Below are 15,540 nucleotides of genomic sequence, written 5' to 3'. Positions count from 1 at the left end.
TAAGCTTTGTCATAACAAACAGTGGGAAAAAATGAACAATCTGAAAGTATATTTTGGAGGAATTAGGTAAATGAATACTAGATTGTAATTTTTTTCTCTTTTCAGCCACACCCAGTGACACTCAGGGGTTACTCCTGGTTATGCACTCAGATATCATTCCTGGCTTGGGGAATATATAGGACGCCAGGGATCGAACCAAAGTCCATCCTGGATCAGCATTGTGCAAGGCAAATGCCCTACCGCTGTGCTATGGTGCTTGTCCCTGGATTATAATTCTTTTTTTTTTTGGGCCACACCCGTTTGACGCTCAGGGGTTACTCCTGGCTAAGCACTCAGAAATCACCCCTGGATGGGGGGACCATATAGGACGCCGGGGGATCGAACCACGGTCCATCCTAATGCTAGTGCTTGCAAGGTAGACACCTTACCTCTAGTGCCACCTTCCCGGCCCCCCTGCATTATAATTCTAATTACTGTTTACTGAGGTCCATCTTTATGCTAGACACTGATCCCAGTATAAGATTTATAGCAGTAAATTAAATTAACACAGTAGCTCTATTAGTAAAAGTATCCTCACCCTTGAGTCTGATAACTAATTACTCTTTATAAAATTGAAAATCATGATGCCATTAAGTTATAATACTTGAGAGAATATTAAAGGTGCTATTAATTTAGATAATAAAGATTGATAAATCCTATGTGAGGTAGTGAATAGTTAGTGCACAGTAAGTGTCACTGTGAGAAGATAACTAAAACGTTTTATACCTGTTAGATTGTGTGGACAAGATTGTAGAGCAAATTCTCTGTGATTGCATCTGAAGTTTTGCCTTTGTTAGCTTAGGTATATATTTCCCATTCTTATTGAACATTGTTCCATGAAGTTTTGCCTTTGTTAATTTAGGTATACTTCACTTTCTTGTTGAATATTGCTCCCTTTTTATGTTTTTTTACTGTGAATTTTCTATTATTCTTAAAAAATGACCTTTTATTTGTTCTCTGGAATTTGACAAAGAAACACTATGGCTTTACGATTTTTAATTTGTTTATTAGTAAAATTATTTAAATTTAATAAATTATTGAATTAATTTATTGAGGTTTCAAATGCAATATAAATGAATTAAATTACAATTTAATTTTAATTTTTGAATTTTCTTTTTTCCTTTTTTATTAGTAATATAACAAAATATTTTTGTTATTTTCATAATAGGTATGAAATTTCATGGATTCTGAATATCAGAGAAAACACATATTTTGCTACTTAAACTTTTGAAAGTCTACCAGTTAATAATAAAAACTTTAAAATATGTACCAAAACCAAACTAACTTAAATATATTTACTTAGCATCAAATTAAATCATCTCTAATGAGAGCATTTAGGAAAAAAAATTCACAGTGCTTTCAAAGATATTTTCTTTCCATGTCTTTTTTTGACCCAGATCGTGAACAAATTAACTTTGTATCTTTTATTCTGTGTAGCATTCCAGGAAACACTATTTTATACACAGACAATTTTTAAAGACAAAACACAAATAAAAGACACTCCTGTTTTTCTTAAACATGAGAAAATAGCACAAATATTACCTTTATAGTACTTTTCTAATAGGAAAAAAATCGCAAACAAAAAAAAATGCCAATCTGCTAAATAATCTCATGAAGGCTTACACAGACTGAGAACTCTGCATAATTCTCAGATTGAGAACAGTCATATTACCCTTCCTACTTGAAAGCACAGTAGATCCCACCCAACCCTGACATATTCCAGCATAAACAAAGTCTGAACTCCAAAACTATACCTCACTAAGCCACCAAGTCACCACACACTTCACACACTTCATAGACTTTTACAGCCACATACACAATTGTGCAACTACTCCAAATTTTATATGACTAACAGCCCAATAGGAGTATAGCAAATTTGATGTCAATGTTACATAGAATACCACACAACTCAATAAGTGAAAACAATAAAAATGAAGACTCAATAGGCTCAGTAAATCTCTAGGCAATGACTTACAAAAGAGCCTATGAGATTTAACAATTACAATTAAAATTTTTGGCCTATTTTTGATAATCCCATTTATCATCTTGTTACAACAAGCAACAAGCAACAACCTTGGTGAGAAAATTTGTGGAGAGAGGGTCATACTCTCATGGATCATACTAGAATGGATGCTGGAACATTGTATGCTGGAAGTAACTATTAGAGCAATGCTTTAAATCAAAATACTATACTGAAATTTTTAAAAATTATTTAGGAACCCAAAATAAAGTACATGAGGTAAGGTGTTTGCCTTAAATGAGGATAACTCCTCTTTGATTCTCAGCAGCATAAGTGATTCTCTGAGCACTGTCAAAAGTGATCACTGAGTATAGATTTCAGGACTCCTATATATCAATAGTAACGTTTTCAGAATGTAATATCTCTATAAGAGTATTCCATCAAAATGCCCACATACTGCCACCCTGTCTCTATATATCTATTTTAATATATTTTGACATACAAATTATATGTAATTTTATAATAATATATATGGAAACTACTTACCTAAATGATTTATTTGTAACTTACCTTGGCCATAAGTTTCATTATACAATAAAACATCTCACTAATAGTTCAACTATTAACTGGTCTAAACTGTTATCTCTTACTATAACGGAAGTAAACTGCTATAGACAACTACACTACCTCAAGAAAGAATATTGGAAATAAAAGCAAACCGAAAAGCTATAAAGCACAGGGCCAGAGCAGTGATGTGTATCGGTAAGGTGTTTTCCTTGACAGCGCTAGCCTAGGACAGACCTCAGTTTGGTTCCTGGTGTCCCATATGGTCCCCCAAGCCAGGAGCGATTTCTGAGCACACAACCAGTAGTAAGTGTCACTGGGTGTGCCCCCCCAAAAAAGCTATTAAGCAAATAAAACCATTTACCAACTTTTTAAAAATTCTTTCAGAAGATATCCTTAAAATTAGAAATCTATAAAAATTAAATAATCTATATATCAAATTATCTAATATTGGCTACATATTTATGGTGGTAGATGAAAAATAAAAATCTATATTTATTTTTGCTGCATTTCTAAGTTATCTTAAATTTATAAACTATAAACATATTTTCCTTTCTTTCACCATCTTTCTAGGCTTGTAATATTTGTATTTAACATGCATATTTTTGTCATGGTCAGCTCCAAGAAAATTCCTGACAATGAAACTCCTAACACTGAAACATATCCTACTACTAAGTAATCTAAGGAAACTACTGTCCCTGGCATTCCTCCTCTGCCATCTTTTCTTATCAGCTCAGAATTCAAACGATGTACTAACTAAATGCAGAAAAGTCATCATAGATATGTCTCCTTCCCATCAATCAGTTGTCACATTTCACAATTAATGGACACAAGTTAGATACTACAAATACCAGAAAGTTTATGGATTACTCTTACCTAATAATCACTATGGGATGCAATATGGACTAGCCCTTATGGGTAATCCTTATGGACTAGCCTTTGTGGGTGTTATTTATCAGCTATATCCCCTACTAGGAAGTAAGTTTCTAATATGTAAGACAAAACCATATTCTGTTTTATATTATGATAAATAGTAAGGGTTCAAATATTAACAAGTATGTTGTAAGTGCTCAGTAAATTTAAAGTGATTGAAAAAATATAGAAATATTTTTAGAATTGAGGAAATTTTTTTATTTAGAAATTAAGTGATTAAAATCTCCCAGGAAATGCTTTTTTTAGTAGGTGTATGGTGAGAGCATGACTTGGGAGATAAGAAGAATAGTGGAGAGTAGATATTTGTTCAATCTGGAAAATTTATTTTTCCTCTTCTCTTTTCTTCCTTTTCTTGTAGTATTTGTTCCTTTCTCCCTCCATTTAACATTATAATCCCTCAAAGCAAACTTTTAAAGGATACTTTAGAAGAGGTAAAAATGTGTGAAAATACTACTGATTCTTATAGATTTATTCCCAATGCTTTTTTCTCTAAAACTTTAGCCAAAAGTAGTTATTTAGAGTAAAAGAAAAACTTCAGATACTGTAATATGTATTTTATATAACAATATCTTATGTTTAATTCATATCTATAAAACTATAAATTCTAAATATTGATATTTTATACAAATAAAATTTTCTGAGAATCTGTAGTTAGAAAAAATCTATTTTAAATAAGGGATAAAATACAGGGTAGTACGAGAAGGAATGGCCAATGGTAATTGTATATCTATATGTAGCAAATTAGTAAAGTATTTAATAAAAATTCAAGGCATTGTTAATATAGTAGAGTGCAAGAAAATATTCTAATCTAATCTCATGAGATAATAAGATTTACATGGTCTCTGTACCATCAATTATAATTTTAGGTTCAGTACATTTTGAATACTTTAATATTTCTAATTTTTTGAATTCTCATACCAATTCTCTTTTTAATAGATATCTTTTAGTTGTTACCTTATAAACAACCTTTCATGTTTATTTTAAATCATATGTCCCCTTTTATAACATAAATTTTCTCTTAGCATATTATATATAGTCAAAAGATCTCTTTGGATTTTATTAGATTCTCATATTCATCATCTACTAAAATTCTACTAAGTGCTTTCACTCTAAAAGAAATCACCATTTTCCTACAATGATGATTCATGTAACTCTTTCCAACATCCTTTCTGACTTTCTTTGCTACCCTGTCCTCTCTCACTTCCTTTTATCCAGATTCCCCAGTCAGATGCCAAGCCAAAGTCTCACTCTGTTTCTCTTTCTAAGCACCCCTCTCCCAGGTATGTTACCTATGGTCAGCCTTCTGTAGCTGCTGTATTTCAGTATGCTTGTATTCTCTTATTTTAATTTGTAGCTTCTATTTTCAGCTGTTTCTTCTTTTTTTTTCTCCAAATGTACTTTTCTCTATATCACGGTAACAAATGTGTACATTTGTGTGAATGTGTATATATAATTTAGTGATCTCCCTTTTTTTTTGTGTGTGTGTGGTTTTTGGGTCACACCCGGCAGTGCTCAGGGGTTATTCCTGGCTCCAGGCTCAGAAATTGATCCTGACAGGCACGGGGGACCATATGGGGCACCGGGATTCGAACCGATGACCTCCTGCATGAAAGGCAAACGCCTTACCTCCATGCTATCTCTCCGGCCCCAGTGATCTCCCTTAATTACTGTTGTTTATGAACCTGATGGTGGTTCAGGAGCACCAATAGAGGTGACCATTAAGGTTATACAACACCAATGACCAGAGCAGTATTACATCACTATTTGAGTAGCATTTAATTAGGCAAATATCTATAGGTTGCCTAATAGAAGTGGTGCATTAAATAAGAGTTTTATTGTGTCCAACGTTGGTTTGATCTTCTGCATCTCATATAGTTTCCCAAGCCTTCCAGGAGTAACATAGAAGCACAGAGAGGAGTAATCCCTGAATTCCATTGGGTATGCATCCCATCAACCACCCCAAAAGATTTTTTAACGACAAGGATTTTACTGCCTTAATATCTGTGGTTTGCCCATCCCTAGGTTAGTGCGTTACCCAGATTCTGATATACAGATTATGAGTTTTTCCATTCCACTAAATTTTTATTAGCTTTTTTCTAAAGATTTGTGATGAAAGAAACACATATTTCTAGTCTGAAATTTAGGGTGACTTGAATAGTACAGTGATTAGTAAATGTAAACAGACAAAATCATTCATAGATTTAAATAATATTGAAGATGCTAATAGATAACATTTAAAACCAATTTAATTATATTAGCAACTGACTAATGAATAGGCAACATTCTTTCTGGTCTACACACTCAAACAGCTAATTCATTTTAAGTTGGTTTTTATTTTTCTACAGAGAAATTTCAAAAATATGGCTGTTTTGTTTTGTTTTGGTTGGTGTGCTCAGGGCTACTCCTGGCTTTGCTCTTAGAAGTCACTCTTAGCAGTCTCTGGAGATCATGTGGTATGATCCCTTTTCAGCTGTGTGCAAGGCAAAACCCTAAGCACTGTGCTATTGCTTCTACCTATATGGCTGAATTCTAGACTTCTTGTTTTAAGCTCTTCTACATAATATTGTTCAGTTGTCAAATGAAACATGTATAAAGCTTAATCACAAAAATTATGATTCCATATTGTTTTGTTTCTTGTTTTTATAAGTTATCTCTTTAGACTTCCCTACCTGTTATAACATTATCATTATCTTTAGTTTCCAAATCCTAAAATACTGTAATGAGTTATTTTTAAGTTTTTAATAGAAGAGAATATCTGTTACTACTAAATTAATGAAGAATATTTTATAAAAAATTTTAACAGGAAAAGTGATTAAAATAATTAATATTGGAGAAGAGAAGTAAGTAAGATGTATAGGTCATTTATTTATAGGTGAGATCAACAAATAGAAATACATAAAATAAACCAGTAATAAATTTGCTGTAGAAATTTTATGTTAAGTTGAAAGAAAATGGCCACACTATTTGTGAAATTATTCCAATAGTAAAAAGGGAGACGATGGAAGATATTCTTCACTCTATATCATGGATCTAAGATAAAAATATAAAATTTTTTAGAGTATTATTTATGCCAGATGTTGGATTGGTCATTTAAATTAAACATTAAATAGTAAAATTAAAATTGGTAAAGAGATTAGCACTATTGAGTTGATGACTCATTTAGGCAAGCAAATAAGTGAAAGATGTATCAGAACAAGTATATTCTTAAAAATGAACTCAAGTTATTACGATCATTTTATCAATACTGTGACAATGGAATGGATAATTTTAAAAGTATGAACTTATTGAGGCTGAAAGTATTTAAGCCGCAAATAAAACCTTCAACCACTGAATGAAGTTTTGTTTAAAGATTATAATAATTACAGCAGAAACAATTTTTGAAAAATCAACCAGAGATAATTTTATAGTCATTAGCTACATTCCAATAAAAACACATATCAAAGCAGTTTTAACCAGAATAGTATTAAGTGAAAAAAATTAGACTCTTAGGCTGCTATGAGTTCAACCATAAAGCCACCATCTGTAGGCTTTCAGCCGGTTGTTTTTCTTGCATAATTACTAAGTTTTCCAACTTACAAAGCATCTCAGTTTTTACTATGTAGGCTTTTAAAACATATACATACTAAATAGATGCAATTTAACTGTAAACCAAATTACACCCAAATTTACTATTCTAAAAGAACGTTTATTATGATTATGTGTTGATTTTTGTATTAAATCTTGGATTGAGTGCAAGGAGTCTTTTTTTTTTTTCTTTCTGTCCCATGGTCTTGGAGTCTTAATTTGAATAGCCAAAGAAAGTTTAAAAATACCAGAAGTGTCTTTGTAAGTGGGGATTGGGAGTTTTAAAGAAAGGTAAACTTTTATTTTGCTTTGTTCTGAAGAGAGATCTCACATCTTAGCCTTCTCCACCCTTCAAGACCATTGACTGGAAAATAACTAAGTAGACACAAGAAAATTTAACAGGAGAATAAAATTAATTTTTTTGATGATTTTTATTCTGGGTTTCTGGAATCAGAAAGGTATGATAATTGGTTCTGTAATGAAAGTGGGATCAGACAGCTTCAAGGCAAGTACTTTATCCCCCTCCAATCAGTAACAGTGAAATATAAACTTTTAAATCAAATATATTTGTAGGAGACCGGGACATAAACAATTGGAACTGGTACCAGTCCATTCTAATGAGCTTATATCTTCATTAAGAGGTCAAACTTCGGGGCCAGTGAGGTGGTGCTAGAGGTAAGGTGTCTGCCTTGCAAGCGCTAGCCAAGGAAGGATTGTGGTTCGATCTCCTGGCGTCCCATATGGTCCCCCAAGCCAGGGGCAATTTCTGAGCGCTTAGCCAGGAGTTACCCCTGAGCATCAAATGGGAGTGGCCCAAAAAACAAACCAACAACAACAAAAAAAAGAGGTGAAATTGAATATAAAGTGGAAAAATAAGTGCGTATGTAATTAGTAATTTAAAGAAAAAGTTATTGTGCAAAGTTCTGCCAATACCTTGTGATTCTGGACCACCACAGAAAAGCTGTGCCAATTTTTATGGATATAGATAACCGTACAAGAAATGTTATTTAGAAATCCTTTGTAACTTAGTTTTTCCCAATTCATAATATTGAACTTGTCATTTAAGAACTCACTGGGGGCAGCCTGCCTTGAAAACCAAAGTCTGTGTAGAGGTTACTAATTTTTCTTGGTGCTAATGCTAATTGTCCAAGGAATTTAAGGGACTTTTCTTTTAGGATATCATTTAGGATGGATTTTGGAGTCTATTTATTTATGTTTAACAAATTCCCTGAGCAATTGTATATTTTACCATATAATTTAACAGAATAGGTATTTTTGAAAACCAAGTACAGACTTTATACATTATGTTGTTAATGTTTTTAAATATGTCAGGGTTACCTCAGATGCCAGAGTTCGTAAAACTATTTTCTCTTTGCAGAAGCACAGTGGAGAGAACAGGATAGTTCCTAGAAAATTTTTTTCTATTCTGAGTTCACCCTTACACAGTGTGTAGATTGCTGAACCTATCATGAGACAATATCCTGACCATAATCTTCTATGTATAAGGATATTCTGTAGAGTAAATTATTCAAATCACCATTTGTCCATAAAAAGTCCCATATCAAATAGTTCTGATTAACTTTCTAAGATCAAAAAAATCACTTTAACTCTATGAATATTGCTTCTCTTTTATCATTTAACTAAGGAGGGTAAAAACATTATTAACTAAAATGCAGACATTAAGTAGATGTGGGGTTTTTTTTCCCTGTTAAAGAACAATTACAACTTCTGGGGGATATATCTGTGCAATTTTCTACAATACTGAATTAGAACAGAAGGAAGATCACTAAGAAATGTGATATAAGTCTCCTGGTCAAAATGAGTTTCCAGAGTGGTATCAATAAGTTCTTTAATAAAATGGTTCTTTATGGTATGTTTTGCCTAGGTTTAAATTCTAGCATCACCTAAAATATAAAACAATTCATTAAACAAAATTTTATTAGGTGTTGAGTTCACAGTTCTGCTTTGAGTTCTCTTGAAAAACTATTTGGCATCAACTTGTTTATGTGTATAAGAAATTGTCACTTAAAAATTTTCCACTCATAACTGGAAATAACATAGTTGTAAATCATACAACTCAAGTATATATAATTTTGAATGAACAATAGACTTAACATTCCTTATCTCTCTAGTATTTTGGGTGTAATTTTTATGATTATATGTTATTTTGTCTATTTAATATGTATTACATGCTATGTTAACATTAATGTTATGTAATATAATTATCAATTTAAGCTAGTCTACTACTTTATTTTTGTTTAATATAGGACAATAAATTCTATAAATCAAAGTTTGATTATTTTATTAGAATAACTTCTGATTTATTATTTCTGTCTTGGTATTTTCAAATAAGTAAGAGTCAGGTGTCAGTTATCTAAAACGATAAACAAGAGAGGGAATTTTGCCCAGAGGCATGTTGGAGAAAGAGGAAAAAAAGGGGGAAAAGGCAGGAGGAAAACTGGGGAGATTGGTTTCTAGAAATTGCACTGATAAAAGGTGTTAAATATAATTTGACTAAAACTCAATTAAGAACAACTTTGTAGTTTTGAAAAAAAAAAACCAACTGTATTAAAAACAACCTTGTAAGTCACAGTGTAAAAAGTAAATTAAAAAAATTCTGGTGGTTATTTTCTACAACAATTATTTACAATATCACTCACAAATATAACTTCAAAATTTTTCCTGAAAATATTCTATTTTATTTTACCCATTGGTATGCTCTCTAATAAATGAGTCACACTTTGGATAGATGCAAATCATGTTTTCAAAAATTACAATGAGATACTAAAAGATATTACAACAGATTAGCTTTTACTTTACATGTAAACAATCTAGGTTTGGTCCTCAAAAACTCATGTTTCCTGAGTTCTACCAGTATTAATGCTTGTGTGCAGAGCCAGAAGAAAGTCCTAAACACTGCTGGATACACCTCACATCCAAAAAAATAAAAAGGAAAAAAATGCAGTTTTTAATCAGATTTTCTCATAAAAATCTTAAAATACTGCTAATAAAATGACCTAAAGACATATAAGAATATAATAGAAGTTCCTCATTTTGAAATAAAGACTTCATTTATTTTATTCAGGACAATAGAAATTTCTAGAGCAATTCTTCTTACAATTTTGCATATGTATGGCACCAGAGTAATACCACAGCAGTAGGACATTTGCCTTACATGCAGCTGACCAAGGAAAGAACTGATTTTCATCTCTGGCATCTCATATGGTCCCCGAAGCCTGCCAGGAGTTATTTCTGAGGGCAGAGCCATGAGTAACATCTAAGCACAGCTAGGTGTGGCCAATAATAAAGATAAAAAATAAAATGAAAAACAAACTTGCATCTGTCAATGTCACAAAGGCGTTTTTTCTGATAACTCCATAAAATATTGACAGAAAAAAAGGGTTTTGATTACTTGTAGCATTTTTTTAATTATTCTTTTTGTTTTATTCCTTATGTTTTGAGTATATACTACCTTGCAAATTTTTCTGGTAATAACAGGTAGCGATAAAGAATTACATACCTTTTTAAAATTTTTTTATATTTTTATATTGAGGTAATATACACTTAAATTGGGCAAAAGAGAACTGGACCAAAATTAAGAAGGTCAACTAGCTCCTAGCAGCACAATCTTCCCAATAAGCATCTCTGAAAGGCCAGCTGTATACATTCTTCTAAAATTTGACAAAGGCTAAACTGGGAATATTGTGTTTAGATGATCTTTGTCAAAACAACCCAGGATAAACTAAAAAAGGCAAAACTATAGAGCTGTTCTCTCTCTTATAAGTACATTGCTTCAATGTCTTCTTAACCTACTTGGCTTTCTATATATAGACATATAAAAAAACTTTCTTTACATGATTTGACATTTTTTATTCAGTTATAATATATTGCTTCTCTGAGACAAGCAGAGCATATCCATCCATGAAACAGAACAAGATCACTTGTTTATAAGTGTTTAACTTATGACTCTCATCGTTATCTCAAATTGTGTGTAAAAATATTTGACCTTTAGTCCTAGAAAACTGTTTCTCATTATTATTATTAGATAATTATTTTTTAGTGCAAAATTGCTTCTAGATAGCAATTGCAAAGCTTGGAATTGGGGAAGAGGGAAAATACTAGTGGGGAAGCAAGAAGATAAGAGGAACCCAAAAGAGAAACTGATTTCTTTGATCCTCCAAAGACAATCTTTGTCACTCTATGTGAGAAGTGTCGAAGTAAAAGTAAAAGTTATACAGGAAAGAGTAAACAAGAAATGAAGTGTTAAAGTTTATTGCAATAAGGGAGAATGTTTAGAACTGAGTATAAATTAAACTCCACTAGAACCAAGAGTTAGTGGTGTTTTCAAAAATTTGGTTGAGACAATAAAATAATAATGGAGTAATGGAGTAACTTCTGATAGGAATATCAGAAGGAGACTGATTAATAATATGTAAAAAACACATGAAATTATTTTTATGTGTTTAGGACATTAGTGTGTGCTAATTGATGTTCAATTCAAATAGGTATAACTCTTTTATAGGTAAACTCTTGCTTGATGATTCCATTTTAAAGAGACAATTCCTAGGTCCATAAGAAAGACATCCCTGTGTTCTAATCCTTTCAAATTGCTCTTTAAAATAAGTAAACATTTATTGAACAGGACAAGAAAGGTATTGCAATAAAATCATTTTTAAAAAATAGAGAATTCAAGCTCTATATAATTATTAGAAGGGATTCTTATAACTAGCATTGGCAGAATAATATCTTATAATGGCAGATAAATGGTAACTTAACATTATTTTAGCTACTTATTATTTACTTATTCATATATCATCAGTCTATATTTATTTCAATATGAAAGTCTCTGTGCATGGCACTAATTAACTCTTAAAGTCATTTAATTTGGAGATTCCTGGGTTTTGACACTGTATTTAATTTTCTATTAAACTGAAATTTTAAATATTAACGTTAAATTTATAGAGTCTATTTACATTTCATTTGAACTAGGTTTCCTTGGCATTTCACAAGCAAAGGAAAAGGAACTACCTAATAATACTGATATTTGAAGGAAAGGAGAGTGTTATTATTGGCTGAAGACAATTTTCAGTCCATTATAACTCCACTGATGCTTCTGTCTGAAAGCAGAACATAGTTGTACTTCCTTAATGGTGTTCTCTGAAACCAGTAAGGCAAGCATGCTATTGTTAGACTCAAATTAATTTAGTAAAGGTAAAAATCCACATTTTCCATTAGTATTTTCTTGGCATGTTTTAGTGTGAAGGGATAATTTAACATTTCCTGGTAAAAATAGATTTTCTGATAATCTTTTATAATACTACATATTTAATTCAGTAGCCTTAATATTTGTTTAGGATTAAAAATTCTGGTTCTTATATATAGATAGTACAGAATATGCTTGCCTTGCTAAAAGTCAGTGTGAAATCTTGGCACCACACTTGTGTTCTCTAAGCACTGCAAGAATCACTGCTGAACACAAAGCCAATACTAACCCTATGAGCATTGCAGAATATTACCCCAAAGCAAAAATAAATAAATAACATATTAATTAAAAATAAAGGAGCTTCCTGTCTATTGCTTTGATTCTTTTGTTTGTTTTGGGGCCACACCCAGTAGTTACTCTCTAGGCTATGTGCTCTGAAATTGTTCCTGGCTTAGGGCATCATATGGGATATAGGGGGATCAAACTGCAGTCCATCCTAGGTCAGCCGCATGCAATGCAAACGCCCTATTGCTGCACCATCACTCCAGCCCCTATTGTATAGATTACTAAACATCATCTTAGTGCAGAATAAGGTTAGCTCCATATAAATGGTATCATGGATGTAGACTCCCAGCTTTGCTGGCACTGAAGTTTTAGAGTTGTGAAGGTTCTTTAGCTTCATGTTATGAAACAAAAACCAACAAATAATAAAATAAATAATAACACCCAAATCCTCATGGACTTTACTACAAGTCACTAATTTACTTGTATTCTGAATTCCTTAGCTATGCCATCTTATTATTCATAGTATAAGAGTGAAGAATATACACATACTCTATACCCCCTAATAAAAAGAGAGATTTCCCCCGAGGATAGCTCTAATGCCAGTCACTTTGATATCTAATGCTGAGATCAATGGAAGCCTTATGGATATTCCAAAGATTTACACAGTTACCAAGACTTAAAAAAATGGTAAAAAAAAAAAGACCTCAACTTCAAACAAAATGCATGTATGTGCATGAACACACACACACACACACACACACATTTTGGCTACCAGAGACACTCAAAGGTAGCTCATTTATCTGTGAAGGTGGGAGGTGGTCTGCCCCTGCTGTGAGCTTAGCAACTATGAGAGACTGGGGGACGTGTTGCCTTTGCATGTTTCTCTACTCAACTGTCTCCTGAAACTCTCCTGATAAGGCCAAGCAAAGCCCAGCAAATCTGTCTCCTAGAGGTTCCAGAAGAGTGCCACCACTATGCTTTCACTTCATAGCCACACTATCTAACTAATAAACCCAATCATAAAATGCAAAAAAAAAAAATCATACTAGGAGCATGACAATGGGGATGGGGAAACCTCACAGGCAAACACCATGGACAGAGAATGAAGATCTTAGCTCTGATGACCCAAAAAATACCAACCATCTGATTAATCTCTCAGGTAAGGAGTTTAGAATAGAAATATGGAGGATCCTTATGGAAATCAAAGAAAACATAGCTGTAGCTGAACAGAACACAAAGTTAAAAATCAGAACACTCCAAAATAAAATAACATCTGAAAAACAAGGTAGCTGATATGAAAACCTTGATGGAAAGCCTCTCCAACAGTGTAACAGCAGCCAAGGACAGAATCAGTGAACTGGAAGATGATATGCAAAAAAAATTCATTTAGCAGAAGATTATGGAAAAGAACTTCATGGCAAATCATCAGACATTGGAAAAAGTACTCAAAGAAGGTGAACAAATGAAAATAGAGATCTTTAATAAACTCAACAGAAACAACATAAGAATCATGGGAGTCCCAGAGTCCCAGGAAGAAAATTCCCAGGAAGATTTAACAATCAAATAATCACCACAGAGAAACTACCAGAGCTAAAGACCCAATGCAATCAAATCCCGCATGCCTGAAAAGTACCAATTAAAAGAGACCCGAACAAAAACACCCCAAGACACATCCTAGTCACAATTATAAGTTCAACAAATAGAGATAAAAAAACTGAAAGCAGCAAGATCAAAAGGGGAAATGACATTCAGAGAAGTATCCTTAAGATTTACAGTAGACATGTCACAAAAAATTTTCAAGGTCAGAAGACAGTGGTGGGATATTGTGATAAAACTGAATGAAATGGATGCTTCACCTAGAACACTGCACCCAGCCTGACTGACATTCAGGTTTGAAGGAAGGATACATAGCTTCCTGGATAAGCAACAGCTCAGAAACTTTATAGATGCAAAACCAGTTTAAAGAGAAAAACTAAAAGAAAACAAGACTGACGAACAGACACACCAAACGTACACAAGGATGGCATTAAATCCTATGACAATCATCTCCCTCAATATCAATGGACTAAATGCATTAATTAAGAAACACAGAGTGGTGAATTATACCTAAAAGATGAATCCAACCTTCTGCTGCCTACAAGAAACACACCTAAATAGTCAGAACAAAGACTCAAAAATCAAAGGCTGGAGGAAAATCATCCAAGCAAAGAACACCCTTAAAAAAAGCTGAGGTGGCCATATTAATAGCAAATGACACAAACTTTAGACTCAGAAAAGTTGTAAGGGATAAAGTCGGACACTTTCTATGAATGAAGGGATAGTGCAACAGGAAGAAATTGCACTAGTAAACGTATATGCACCCAATGAGAAACCAGAAAATTATCTAATACAATTATTGAAAAATTTGATGGAGGTTATCAATAATAACACAATAATTCTGTGAGACCTTAACATGGCCCTGTCAATACTTGGTAGGTCAATGAGACTGAAACCCAATAAAAATATACTTGCCCTGAGAAGAGAAATATAAGAAAGTGGCCTAGTAGATATATATAGGACAGTTCATCCACAGAAACAATGATACACATTCTTCTCCTATGTAGTTGGGTCATTCTCCAGGATAGACCACATACTGGCTCATAAAACATACCTTTATAAAATCAAGAGGATAGAAATTTTGCAGGCTAACTTAGCTGACCACAAGGCTCTAAAATTAGATGTGAACTGCAAAGGGACAAAGAAGAAGAATTTAATAACTGGAAATTAAACAGCCTGCTAATGAACCACTGGGTCTGAGATGAAATCAAAGAGAAAATTAAAACTATCCTGGAAATAAATGACAATGAAGACACAAACTATCAGAATCTATGGAACACAGCAATAGCAGTACAGAGAGGAAAAGTTATAGCTTTGCAAACACACATCAGGATGAAGAAGAGGCATACCTGAACAGCTTAGTGACACAACTTATAAAATTAGAAAATAATCAACA

Source organism: Suncus etruscus, chromosome 4 (genome assembly GCF_024139225.1).
Source record: "Suncus etruscus isolate mSunEtr1 chromosome 4, mSunEtr1.pri.cur, whole genome shotgun sequence".
Classification (NCBI taxonomy): Eukaryota; Metazoa; Chordata; class Mammalia; order Eulipotyphla; family Soricidae; genus Suncus; species Suncus etruscus.
The sequence above is the reverse complement of the archived record's forward strand: the minus strand, read 5'-3'. Positions refer to the sequence as shown.